Raw genomic sequence first — 14560 nt, 5'->3', positions numbered from 1 at the left:
GGGGCCATCTCTAGTCATTCTGATCTATATCTTGCTATTGGACCCAGATGTCTCCAGAGGAGAAAGTGAGGCTGGTAACTTTGCACAGCCCTCCCTCACTTAAATCCAATTTACTTCCAAGTCATAACATAACAACAACAATAAACCTATAAAAAGCCCCATAAAAGTTATCTCATATTCACCTGTGAAAGTCCCCACCTCTCATTGTAGAATGAGAAGGAATTCAAAAATTTTTTTCAATTAAAAATGGAAACATTTCTCTCTTTCCTACTTCCCCATTGAAATTTTTTTAAAAAAGAAAATACTAGAAATGCTAGCTATAGCAATAAGATAAGAAAAAGAAATGGAAGGAGTAAGAATAGGCAATGACGAAACAAAACTATCACTCTTTGCAGATGATATGAAGGTATGCTTAGAGAACCCTAGAGAATCAAGTTAAAAACTAGTTGAAAGAGTTAACAATAAACAATTAAAGATCGTACATATGACTAGGTGGGATTTATACCAGGAATGCAGATCTGGTTCAATATTAGGAAAACTATCAGCATAATTGACCATATTAATAACAAAACAACAAAAATCATATGGTTATTTCAATACATGTGGCAAAAGCTTTTGACAAATTACAACACTCATTCCTATTTTTAAAAAATGCAAGAAAGCATAGAAATAAATGGAGCTTTCTTGAAAATGGTAAGTAGTATCTATCTGAAATCATTAGCATGCATTATCTGTAATGGAGATAAGCTAGAAGCCTTCCCAATAAGATCAGGGGTGAAGCAAGGATGTCCATTATCACCACTATTATTCAAAATTGTACTAGAAATGTTAGTTATAACAAAAAGACAAGAAAAAGAAATTGAAGGAATAAAAACAGGAAATGGGGAAATAAAACTATCACTTTTTTGCAGATGATATGATGGTATACTTAGAGAACCTTAAAGAATCAACTAAAAAACTAATTGAAACAATTAACTTTAGCAACATTGTAAGATAGAAAGTAAACCCACATAAATGATCAGTATTTCTATATATTACCAACAAAATCCAGCAGGAAGAGATAGAAAGAGAAAATAATTGCAGAAAATATAATATACTTAGAAGTCTACTTCCAGGATAAACCCAGGAACTATGTGAACACAATTACAAAACACTTTTCATGCAAAGACAGAGCTAAACAAAAATTTACCTGTCAGATCTATGGATAAGGAAAGAGTCTGTGATCAAACCAAGAGATAGAGAGGATCACAGGAAGTAAAATGGATAATTTTGATTACATGAAATTACAAAGTTTTTCCACAAGCAAAACCAGTGGAGTCCAAATTAAATGGAAAACAGAAAACTGGGGAAACTTTTACAAGTTTCTCTGATGAAGGCCTTATTTTTCAAAAGCATAGGGAACTGACTCAGACTTACAAAGATAAGAGCCATTCTTCAGTTGATAAATGTTCAAAGGATATGTACAGACAGTTTTCAGAAGCAGACATCAAAGCTATGTATAGTCATGTGAAAAAATGCTCTAAATCACTATTAATTAGACAAATGCAAATAAAAACAACTCTGAGGTTTTACCTCACACCTAACAGATTGGCTAACATGACAGAAAAGGAAAATGACAAGTGTTGGAGTGGATGTGGAAAAAATAGGGACACTAATACACTGTTGGTGGAGTTGTGAAATCATCCAACCATACTGGAGAACAATTTGAAGCTATGGCCAAAGTGCCATAAAACTGTGGATACCCTTTGAACCAAACAGCAATACCACTACTAGGTCTGTACCTCAAAGAGATAAAAGGAAAAGGAAAAGGACTTATATTTACAAAAAAATATTTATAGCAGCTCTTTTTGTGTTGGCAAAGAATTGTAAATGGAAGGAATGCCCATCAATTAGGGAATGGCTGAATAAGTTATGGTAGATGATTGTGTTGGAATACTATGGTGCTATAAGAAATGATGAAGAGGATAGTTTCAGAAAAACTTGGGAAAATCTATGTGAATTGATGTGGAGTAAAGTGAGGAGAACCAGGAGATCATTGTATACAGTAATAGCAATATTGTAACAATGATCCACTGTGAAAAATTTGGATATTCTGATCAATACGATGGTATGTGACAATTTCAAAAGATTCATGATGAAAAAAAATGCTATCCACTTCCAGAGAGGGAACGGATGAACTCTAAGTGCAAATCGAAGTATATTTTTTCACTTTATTTTTATTGGGTTTTTTTGACGACATGGCTAATATGGAAATGTTTTGCATGATTTCACATGTATAATTGAAATCATATTGATTGCCCTCTCAATGGGAGGGGGAGGTACTAGAGGGAGGGAGAGAAACTAGTACTAGAATTTTAAAGAAAATTAATGTTAAAAATAAATAATTTTTTAAAAAATTCAAAAAGAAAAGAAAAAGAAAACTTTTGTAATAAATACATATAGTCAAGCAAAACAAATTCTTTCATTGGCCATGTCCAAGAATGCATGTCTCATTTTGCACCCCAAGTCCATCACTTTTCTGTTAGAAAGTGGTTAGCATGAAGACGCAATATTTTAGTCTATGGATTTGAGCAAGGCTTTGGATAGAATAGTGGACATGATCTAGTCCAATCCTATCTAGTCTAGTCCAACATAGGATGCATTTATTAAACACCTACTATGTGCAAGGCACTGTGCTAGGTGCTAAGGATACAAAGACCAAAAACAAACAAAACCCCCCAAACCCTGCCCTCAGAAATGTACATTGTACTGGGGGGATAAAACGTGTAAACAGATAAGTATATGGATAATTATTAGAGGAGAAAAAGAGCTCGACACCAAGGAGAGGGAGGAGAGAGACCAGGAAAGGCATCCCTTAAGGGATAGCACCTGAACTGGAATTTGAAGTAGCTGAATTTAGATTCTAAGGGACTGAAATGAGGGATGGATGGTGACATTTCGGGAATGGTGGGGCGAGTTAACAGGTTATGCAAAGGCACAGAAGTGGGCACTAGGTTTGCTGATGCTTCCAAACTGGGGTTAGAGGAAAGATCTTATCCACCTAAAACAACACAGATTGAGTTATTCAAGATGACTATGGTTATTTGAGACAGTAAGAATAAATGATGCAACCAGATGACATGTGCCTCTCTGGTACACAGAAGAGCAAGCACTGCCTCTCTCCTCCCCTGCCCCCAATCCTAATGCAATAGCACCATGCCTGATGGTGGTGGCTGAGCTTTTGCTCCCTCTTTTTTCACTCAGGAAGACAAGTTCAAATCTGACCTTAGATACTTACTAGCTCTGTGATCCTGGGCAAGTCACTTAAACTTTGCCTCAGTTTCCTCAGCTATAAAATGGGACTAATATCTCTGTTGGCATCATTTATTCTTTGTGCTATGTCTCTGGTTGTATCATTGATTCTTATTCTCTTAATTTACTATAGCCGTCTTCAATAAACTTTATTCTCTTAGGTGGATGAGATCCTTTGTGAGGATCAAATGCGATAATATTTGTAAAGTGCTTAGCACAGTGCCTGGCACACAGTAGGGACTTAATTCTTTCTACTTCCCTCCCTTCCTCCCTCTTTCCCTTCCCCCCTTCCTCCCTTCCCCCCTTCCTTCCCTTTTTCCTTCCTCCCCCTCCCTCTTTCCCTTCCCCTTCCTCCCTTCCTTCCCTTCCTTCTTCTCTCCCTCCCTTCTTCCTTCCTTCCTTCTTTCCTTCCTTCCTTTCTTTCTTCCTTTCTTCCTCCCTCCCTCACTCCCTCTTTCCCTTCTCCCTTTCTTCCTTCCTTCCTTCCTTCTTTCCTTCCTTCCTTCCTTCCTTCCCTCCTTCCTTCCCTCCTTCTTTCCTTCCTTCCTTCCTTCCTTCTTTCCTTCCTTCCCTCCTTCCTTCCTTCCCTCCTTCCTTCCTTCCCTCCTTCCTTCTTTCCTTCCTTCTTTTCTTTCTTCCTTTCTTCCTCCCTCCCTCACTCCCTCTTTCCCTTCTCCCTTCCTTCCTTCCTTCCTTCTTTCCTTCCTTCCTTCCCTCCTTCCCTCCTTCCTTCCTTCCTTCCTTCCTTCCTTCCTTCCTTCCTTCCTTCCGAATCACTAAGTTTGCTCCCAGATACCTGGATTAGTTCTGGTAAATCCAGGTTGAACTGGCCACTTGCTGTAAAAGCAATATGAGGATGCTGTGGACGTGAGATCTGAAGTGGGAGTCAGGACATTGTGGCTTTGTTGCCCATCCATAAGGATTACAATGAATTAAAAAGGACTCCTCTCTCTGGGCTTTCCTGTTTTCCATATACAAGTAAAATCATATGAAAGGCAACATAACTTAGTGGACAGAAAAATGAATTTAGAATTGGGAAAATAGGCTCAAAGGTGGTCAGGAAGCACAACGGATAGAGCAGCAGGCTCGGTGTCAGGAATATGTGAATTCAAATCCCATCTCAGACATTGGCTAGCTGTGTGATCCTGGACAAGTGACTTAATTGCCCTGTGCCTCAGTTTCCCCATCTGTACAATAAGGATAATAATAGCACCCACCTCTCAGGGTTGTTGTGAGGATAAAATGAGACGATATTTGTAATGTTTTTTGAAAAGCACTTTACAAATGTTAGCTATTGTTATTCACATGCAGCCTTTGGCACTGTTTCTGGCATAGCATAGCACTTGATAAATAGTGGTTAGTTGATTGATCACTAGCGGTCTGACCATGGGCAGGCAGGTCACTCGATCTACATTGGTAGAGGGTGTTGTAACACTGCCGTGCAATCATAGGCCCTTTACATAAAAGGCTGTATAGATGCTCTGACAAAACCAGCTTGATAACCTTGGCAATCTGTGGAGAATTTTTTCTGATAGGTGGAGTAATCATAGAAGGCTTTCTTAGCTAGCCAAGAACTGGATGTTAAATCACATCAATACCTACTTGGATCCAAGTGTTTCTGGTGGAAGCTATGTCCTGTTCCTTCTCTGTATCCTTTCCCTAGCCATGGATTCTGGCCCACAAAGTGTGGGGACAGAATAATGTTGAGCACTAGACTAAAAATGTAGAATTTTTGGATTCAGGCCCTGCCTTTTCCACTAGCTTATTGCATGATCTTTGGCAAGCCATTTTCCTCTGCGGCACTCAGTTTCCTCATCTGTAAAGTAAAAAAGATTGGCCCAGATGCCATCTGGGTTTCCTTCTCGCCCTAGGACATAGGGTTCTGGACCCAAATTTCTAACAAGGATTCCTATCAATCAATCAGTAAACATTTATTAAACACCTATTATGTTCCAGGCACTGTGCTGAGTGCTGGGAATTAAAAAAAAAAAAGACAGAAGACAGTCCCTGCCCTGAAGGAGCTTACAATCTAATGGTTCCTATCTGATAGGGGAAAAAAAAAATCCTTTTCAGCCTTCATAGAGGGTTTCATTTGTGCAAATCAAGGAAGTATTGTAATTAAAGAAAACACTTTCAGCACAAGATTCATTTGACCTTTGCCAATGGGTCCCCCAGGACTAATGTTCCATCTGTAGCATAGATTTACTCTGTATCTAATCTGTGAACATTGGCCAAAGGGGGACATTCATTTTATAGAATTTCAGTGTTCTACCGGGAACGTTCCCAGAGGCCATCGGGTCCAACCCATACCAGAAAAGCATTTTCTTCTAGAACATACAAGTGCATGAGACCACAAACTGAGAGCTGTAAGGGACCTTACATGTTGAGTCCAAATCTCTAATTTTACAGATGAAAAAACTGAGGCTCACAGAAATTATAACTGGCCCGAGGTCACATGGGTAGTAAGGCAGCATCTCAACCCAGGTTAGGTCATCCAGCCTCTGTCTGAAGACCTCCTGAAAAGGGGAACAGGCCATTCCACTTTTGCATAGCTCTAATTGTTAGGAAGTTTCCCCTTATTTCTAGCCCCTTTGCAATGCCCACCTGTTGCTCCCAGATCTGCCCCCTGGAGCCAAATAGAATCAGTCTAATCCTTCTTCCAGGTGACTGGTTTTCAAATACTTGAAGACAGATATCATGTCCCTCTCCCCCTCCCCCTCCCCTAGGTATTCTCTTCTCCAGGGTAAGCATGCCCAGTCCTGTCGACTCGTCTTCCGATGGCATGATCTTGAGGCCCTTCAGCACCTGCTCATCCTCTTTGTCCTCTCAAGCTGGTTATTGTCCTTCCCAAGGTGTGATGTACAGAACACGATACAGATAATGTGTTCTGAGCATGCCGGAGTAGAGCAGAATGAACACCTCCTCGCTCCTGGAAGCCCAAGACTGCATCAGGTTTTTTTTGCCATCTCATACAGTTGACTCATCTTGGACTTGCAGTCCATTACCAGCAACCTCTAGATCTTCTTTGGGCCTAGGGCTCCCTGGACATGCCATTCCCATCTGGAAGCTGTGAGGCTGAGGTTTTGAACCAAGATGTCAGACTTTTACATTTATTCCTGTTATGTTTCAGCTTATTTGATTCAGCCTACTGTTCTAGAATCCTGCTTTAGTTATCAGTGTGTTGTCTCTCTCCCAGCTTCATCCTGTCTAAAAATCGAATCGACATACCATCTGTTGTTCCTTTATTCAAGGAATTGTTAAAAATGTTAAGTAGCATGGGACTGAGGAGGGCAGCTAGGTAGTGCAGTGGATAGAGCTCCTGGGACCTGGAGTCACGAAGACCCAAGTTCAAATCCAGCCTCAGATACTTGCTAGCTGTATGACTTTGGGCAAATCACTCAACCCTGTTTGCCTCAGTTTCCTCATCTGTCAAATGAGCTGGAGAAGGAACTGGCAAACCCCTCCAGTATCTTTGCCAGGAAAACCCAAAAGGGGTCATGAAGAGTAGGACACAACTAAATAATAACAATGGGACCTAGGACATTCTACTTTACTGCTTCCATCTTCTAAGCTAGTAGTTCTCAAACTTTTTGGTCTCAGGATCTCTCTCTCTCTCTTTTTTTTTTTTCAGCCAAAGACAAGGTTTATTAGAACATCAGTCACATTGGGCAGACTCTTAAGGAGTCTGAATGATAGTGAGTATTGGCTAGATTATAAGAATCTGAGCTCAGGATCTCTTTAAACTCTTAAAAATTATTGAAGACCTCCAAAGAGCTTTTGTTCATGTGGGTTATAGCTATTGATATTTACTATATTAGAGAAAGACATCAGTATTATTACAAAACTATATCGTGGACCCCTAAAAGGGTTTCAGGGAGCTATCAAGGTCCCTGGTCCACACTTGAAAACTTTAATTTTAGACGTCTTTCAATACTCTTAATTGGTTGGTGAGTTTCCTGTGCATTGGTTTCTTTGGACAACAACTTCTTCCTTCACATCACATCTCTTTGTTTCTCTCAAATGTCATTTTGGGGAGTTTCCCAAGTTCTCTCTTGGGCTGGAATAATTCTTCTATAGTAATCAACTTGAATGCATTGGGTCCTACCTTTGAATCTTTTAAAATCTGTTCTCCTCAAGTGCCTGATAGAGAATCCATCAAAATGTTTGTAACTTATCCTTTCGCTATCACTAACACTAAGAAGGAGTGATCACTTTACTTTCCCTCAAGGTTTTCATTATTTCCACGTCAACAACCAATTTCTTTCTGTTGATTAGAGTCAAACCAAAAATAGAATTTCTCTTTGTAGGCTCCTGGGTGGTTGACCAGTGTTTCTTTACTGACTCGAAGTCATGAAGACAGGGAATCTAATGAGATGGGGAAAGCTAAGCCAGAGGGTGGATCACAAGATGAGACTAGCAAAGACAGGTCTAGAAACTGGTCCTCCAGCTGTGCTCACTGCAATTACTCCTGTCTGGAGTTCAGAGAGGTAATATTGTTGTTTAGTTGTGTTCAACCCCATTTGGGTTTTTCTTTGCAAAGATACTGGAGTGGTTTGCCATTTCCTTCTCCAGCTCATTTGACAGATGAGCAAACTGAGGCGAATGGGGCCATGTCACAGAGTCACACAGCTAGTAAGTGTCTGAGGCTGGATTTGAACTCACAAAGATGAGTCTCCCTGACTCCAGGCCTGGTACTCTATCCACTGAGCCACCTAGTTGTCTCTCAGAGAGGTAAGGAGAGCAATGCAAAGGGAAGAATGAGATACCACTTGTAAAGAATGGGCCTTGGTAAAAATGGCTTCAGGAGATTATAAAATAGAGTAGTATACAGAAACAAGCCTAGGTTCTTTCTGGGAGGGAAAAATTAGTAGCATTACTTTCCAGTGCATCTAATACTTTCCAGTGTCTTGTGTGAATCATGGACTTTACTATCCTTCAAGCAGACAAAGGTCTAAGCCAGGGGTGGGGAACCTGTGGCCTTGAGGCCACTTGTGACCCCCTAGGTCCTCGAGTACGGCCCTTTGAATCCAACCAGGGCTGCACTTGAGGACCTAGAGGGCTACAGTGGCCCCTGGCCCTTTCTAAAAGGCTAAGCCTGGTTATTTGTAGGTAAGCCTGAAACAGTTAAATGAGCTATTGACAAGTTTTCACAGACCTAATTTCTAGTCTTCAGGCTGTAATCCATGTATGATAGCTATCTATCACTATGCAGGAAACCTTGGGCAAGTAGATTTATATCTCTGAACCTCAGTTTCCTGATCCTAAAAGGGTGAGGTTCACATCATAAAGTCTATGCAAAACATGAGATGAATGTAAGATACTCTTACAGTGTTCTCATAGAAGGAGAATTAAGTAGAATCTTTTTCTTCAGGTTAGGGTTGCTCACTAGCAGAAAAGTTAAGTCCTATATTTTTAATGACCTTTTGCCACATAAGGTGCACTTTGGAGGAATAGCATCAAACCAGCCAGGTTGGTGTTGGGTTCCTATCTAAGATAATTCATCATGGAAACATTGATTGATCTCTTCCTGTCTTAGGAGAATGAGACATTCCTGTTTGGGGAAGATGGGCTAGATAACTAACTCCTCAGACAGCCTCATCAGCATATCCTCCATGGGAGGAGCTTTTTGATTTGAAAATCAAAAGCCCAGAGAAAGCTGAGAAACATGACCCCGTCAACCACTGGGCTCAGAATTTAAAGACAGAAGTGGTCTGAGCACAGATAACTCTCAACTTTAATGTTGGTTGAATGAATTAATGAACTTTAAACCAGTGCGGAGCTATCTATCATGACTAGTGATGAATTACAGGCTTATGTACACAGACCAGTTCCAAATCAGCCTTGCAGAGAATTATAAAGCATTTTATTAGCTCACAAATCTTCCTTCCCTGCTAAAAGTGCAGAGACAGTAAAGTGAATCAAATCATTGCTCGTTAATGTACATCTTGTAAAGCTTCTACTTGTCCAGGGCAAGTAGTTATTTGCTTTTCACCCTCATTCCCATCCTTGCACCAGTGACTAGGGATTTCACTAAAGACACACCAGCAGGCTTTGGGTAGAGGAGTCTGCTCGGTTGGATGAGTGGCTGTTGGCAAAGATGATGGCCGTTCTGCACTCACTATAAACTGTGCACTTGAATTCTCCCTCCTAATATTCCAACCAACCCAACATCCATGTACAGACCACTAGGGTAGCCAGCCTAGACCCCTTCCATACCTGGCCTTTATAGTTTTTTTATTTGTTAGACTCCGTCTATAAAATTCCAAATTTGTTGAATCTTGCAAAATGACAAGTAAAGCCCTTTTACCCTTTTGTCCCCAAGGCTATCAGATTTTGCAAGTACCTTTTGCATAGTGCTAAGAACCCTTAATGAGTGAAGGTAAAACCATTATTAAGATGGAAATGCTAGTGGAACAGAGAGAATAAACAAGTATGCAATATTTTCCCACCCAGAAGGGTGGTCTCTCAGGGGCAAGTGATCCTCCCTTTTTAATCTTTCTCTTTATTTTTTTCAAAGGGCTCTGGGAGCAGGTGAAGCATGTGTCTGGGAGGACTGACCACAGTCCCATGGGAAGCCAGGATCTACAGCCAAGACCCATGCTCACAGCATCGGAGAGCATTGAACAAAACAGACTAATGCCAGATGCATGTGTGGTAAATTACCTGGACCTAACCCACCCAATGACTGGGACTTTTTCCTCCTTCCTTTTCCTCAAGATTTTCACCCTACTCTGGATGCTTTGTGGTTTTTTGTTTTTGTTTTGTTTTTAAGAAGAGGCTCTCTCTTTGGTTCTCTAGGGTTTGACAGGCACAGACCCCAGAGCTAATCTTTGCACATGTTAAGAGAAAATAAAAATTAAAAAAAAATGTCAACTCCAGCAGGACAGGTTGGGCTGATCTGAGCTCTCTGCCGGATAACAGCAATCACTGTTTTCAAACTGTTCCTTACGATGGGATTCCTCAGTCTGCAAGGTGGGAATTATGAGGCAGGACAGCCCCCTGTGGCATCCTCTTCCCTAACTGCTCCCATCCAAATGTGACATCCCTTTACACGCTGGTGAAAAGCCATAGTTTTAGTGAGGATAAAGTGGTAGGCTGGGCCAAGGCTGTTCTGCAAGAGGCTTTTGAACTTTAAGCACCTGTTAAGTTGGCCAAACGGCAGCCGTTCATTGTCTCATTTTTTCCAGGAGGCTGTTCTGCCTAAGAAGTATTTATGAACAATAGATGCAAAACCCAAAGTCTCTTTGTAAAGAGGGTTCACCTGAAAATGCAGTCAAGTGATTTTTTTTGTGAACCGGCAACCTGGGTAAGGCTTGTTCACCAGCTCTAATGGAGTCTTACAGAAATCTTTATGAGGCCATCCATCCGTGGTCTTTTTTTCCCCTTTAGTTGTAGGAATGAGAAGTATTCTTGTTTCCTTTGAAATAAGGACAATTCCCCCACCCCATACTCAACAACTGTCCATATCTTTCTTTGACCTATATAAGGAAAAATGCAATCCAATGAAAAGCTCATCAGTACTTCTTTTCTTCCCCTTATTGGTACTCAGAGGTAGCACTCTGAACATTTACTTATAATCCATTGACATATTTGACATAATCCATTAATGACAGGCAGGATTGATCTTCTTGGTCCACAAATTATCGGGATGCACTTAGTAGGACCAACTACCCAGCCTTGGGACAATTTTACATCTTCTGTAGATGGCTATTAAAATCCAGGCAGATGATTTTTTTTTTGGGGGGGAGACTTTTATAAAAATACATGGAAAGAGGATTCAGGGAAGAAAGTTATTTTCTATTTGAGCTATGATGTTCTTGGACCAGGGGTCAGGAGAGAGAATTAGTAGCACTCTCCTTGCTGTCTAAGATGCTCTACACGATTACCTAGAAGCCTAGCATGCATACTTTAAGCTGCAAAAAGTACATTTCCTCCTCCCCTTCCCCTTCCCCACCTGCCCTATAAAGGAGCCTGAATGCTCTGTCCACCTCACCTTAGACTGCCAAGTGTTAAACCAAGGCGACTTGGTGATGCTTGCTATAACTGATACATATTTTAAAAGCAGCCTTTTCATACCTATGTATTCTATATTAAAAGTGGTAAAAAGTCATGTTTCCGGGGAGTATTCCAGTAGCTGACTTAATTATTTAATAATAGTACATTGATTACATTGTAATTATTCTTGCTGTAGTCAGGTATTAGTAACCGATGGAAATTTCCTACAAACCTGCTGTATCCAAAGTTTTGTAAAAAGTTGTAGAGGTTGTTGATCTTTTTGATTTTATATTCAAAAGAATTCTCTTTTTATAAATATTATTTATTATACAATGTATATACCTTTGAGTTAACTAAGATTATATATTATATAAATATATTATATATATATTTGGAGAAAATATATTTCATCATGCAGTTTTTTTTTTCTGTTAAGTCATTAAAGAGAAGGTAAACAAACTTAAAACTGACACGTGGTTATAGTCTGTGTACTTTACAGATGAACTCTCACAAAGCCAAGAATATGAAATTCCAAATGTGGAGACCTCAGCTTTCTTCTGGTCCCTGGCCCCAGCCCAAGATTCTTTTCCCTACTCTGTGGAAGAATATTCTAAACATATCACATAGTAAAATTTGAGCTACTAACAATGTAAAGTTACCAGAGGCAACCTCCTGCTTAAATAAACTCAATATACATAATTTACAAGTTGTAAAATTGATAACATTGGGTACTGACTAAATTTATAGAGCCTGATATCTTATATTTAAGGACCTTTCAGCCTGAACAGCATTATATGTTAGATTAGCAGAATCTTCTGCTAAGCTGAACTTTTGCAGCCTGATTTAAAAAAAAAATCAGATGTTATATTTCCTTCCATAAAAAAGGAAGGGAATCTATATTCTGGAAATGTTCAGGATCGCCTGTCTCATCTGAAGCTGTTTTGGTTGGAAGTGGACAAAGTGGCAGTTTTGATGGTAAAGAGGAGATCCTTGGGTCAAGAATGTACCATAAAATTCTGGAAGTTCCACTGGACTGCTCACCAATTTAATCCCTTCTACACAAAATGTTTTCAATTTATAGTCTATTGGGAATTTTTATGAGGGAAGTCTATAGAAATACAGGATTTGCTTTGCAGGCACCTCTGATACAACTGTGACTATTTTGTAAAATAAGATATGATGGTATATGAGAATGTTCTGTAAAATGTCACTAAAAGTAGTTTGCTCTGGGCCCGACCATAAGGAATAAGTCATAGAATGAAGATGATGGCCGGTGAGTGGGGAATGACATTTCAGGTCTCTTGATTTCATGGAAAACATTATAATTTCTAGATTGGCTTGAGCAGTAAGAGTAGCAATTCTCAGTAGGTGTATTCCAGGTGGGTGGGTTTTTGTTTCTTTGGTTTAAAGTCCAAAGTTAATCTATAAAGCATGAGATTCTATAATTCAGAATAGGGGATGGTTCTTCCAGTCTTTAGACCCAATTGCAAAACTCCACCTTTAATATATATAGCAACTCTCTCTGAAGCTCAAAAGTGCTTTCATATTTACATTATACTATTTATTTATTCTGCACTTTCTCTTATCAGACAACCTTTACAATTTACACTAATCAGGACAGAGGATGGACCGATGTTTTATCAGTATACCCCTAAGAGTTTGGAGAGAATGTTTTTCCATTCTTTTGTAACTCACTCATTAACATACTTGGTTATATATCAATTTTGATCAATTTTAATCAGACATCATCAGGATTACTGTGTCCTTCTAAGGTAGCACATCTCCCAGAAGACAACTTGGGGGAAACTGAGCCATAGGAGGATGAGGTGAAAGAAACAGCAATGTTTAACTTGGAACGGTGAAGACACAGGATCTGGGGGAAGTGGGGAGGCTGTGAAGGGAACACGACAGTTGTCTCATTTGAAAAGCTGTCATCTGGGAGAGATTATGTTCTGTGTAACCCCAGAGGGCAAAACTATCAGCAGTATGTGGAAGTTAAAGACAGTCGGATTTTACTTCGATAGAAGGAAAGTTTCTCAATAACTGGAACTTTGCAAAAGTGGAATGGGCAGGAGGTAGTTGCAACCCTCCCCTTCCTCCTCATTCCTTAAGGTCTTAACATAGGGGTGGACAACCAGTCTGTGTGAATCTGTGTGATCTCTCTCTCTTACAGACTGATGAAAGGCCACTGACAAATGGCAGCGTGCCTTCAGGAGACTCACCAGCTCCTAGCAAGATAGGTTGAAGGAACTAAGGAATTTAATTTGCCTCATTTTGTAAGCAGAATAACTTAGGTACAGTTTCATGGGTGACAAAATGGCCACAGAGACTTAACAAAAAGCCAGGAAATAAGATCCTCAAGAAGAGATAAAATGAAAACTAATCAGAAGGTTCATTTCAAAGTTATATCATTTACTATGGAAGAAAGAAGGGAAAATAACAGGGAGAGAAGTGCAGAGCAAAGAAGCAGCAAAGATAATGGACTAAAGCAGAGAGGGACAAAGGAGGGCTAAGCAGCAGAGGTAATGGCACAATTTTAGTGCAACTTTTTCTTTTTTTTTTTTGGTTGATGCTGGAAAGGAAATTAACTGGGGGGAAAATTATGGCTGCTGGGGCAGCTAGGTGGCGCAGTGGATAGAGCTCTAGCCTTGGAGTCAAGAGGACCTGAGTTCAAATTCGGCCTCAGACACAACACTTACTAGCTGAGTGACCCTGGGCAAGTCACTTAACCCCAATTGCCTCACCAAAAAAAAGAAGAAAAAAAGAAAATTATGGCTGCTATTGTTGATTCTCTCCTGCCTCTCATCCCATTCCCCCACCCTTTTCCCACCTCTCCCCCCCAAAAAAAGAAACTCCGAGGAGCACTTTGCGAAGAGGTGGGGCATGGTGTTTCTATTTATGTTATGCTCCCAAAGTATGGGAATTGGGACTGTGTGCAAGAAACTTTTAGTCATTGGCCTTTCTCATCCTCTTGCAAATTTTGTGCTATTTATGTTTGTGTAGTAGGGATTCTTGTTGATAAGAGGTGGTATCTTTTGAATTTGAGTGCGGTCCCTGACAGACAGCACACACACTCTCAGTGGGCTTATTTCAAGAACGTGGTCCTGGAAGCACCTGAGAGAACATAAGCTGCCTATGGTTATAGCACCTCAATTTAAAATTCAGGTACAACCTTCATATTACTGGTACAAAACCTTCATTGCTCCACCGCTTTGAAGAGGCTTGCAACCAAGCTAGCAGGGAAAGAAAAGGAAAGAATGCTGATTCCACCTTC

The 14560-nt window shown here is 40.1% G+C and overlaps 1 protein-coding gene across 1 annotated transcript in view; it reads left to right on the top strand.

Moving 5' to 3' along the window:
• Window positions 1–11944, top strand: part of WNT3 (Wnt family member 3) — a 95802-nt gene extending 83858 nt beyond the window's left edge. The window contains exon 5 of the mRNA XM_020997270.2: window positions 9809–11944. The gene's annotated coding sequence lies outside the window, so the exon portion shown is untranslated. The remainder of the gene's footprint in view (window positions 1–9808) is intronic.
• The last annotated feature ends 2616 nt before the right edge of the window (window positions 11945–14560 follow it).

This window comes from Phascolarctos cinereus, unplaced genomic scaffold (genome assembly GCF_003287225.1).
Source record: "Phascolarctos cinereus isolate Bilbo 61053 unplaced genomic scaffold, phaCin_HiC Scaffold_5;HRSCAF=322, whole genome shotgun sequence".
Lineage (NCBI taxonomy): Eukaryota > Metazoa > Chordata > Mammalia > Diprotodontia > Phascolarctidae > Phascolarctos > Phascolarctos cinereus.
This window is presented reverse-complemented; position numbering and strand designations above follow the sequence as displayed.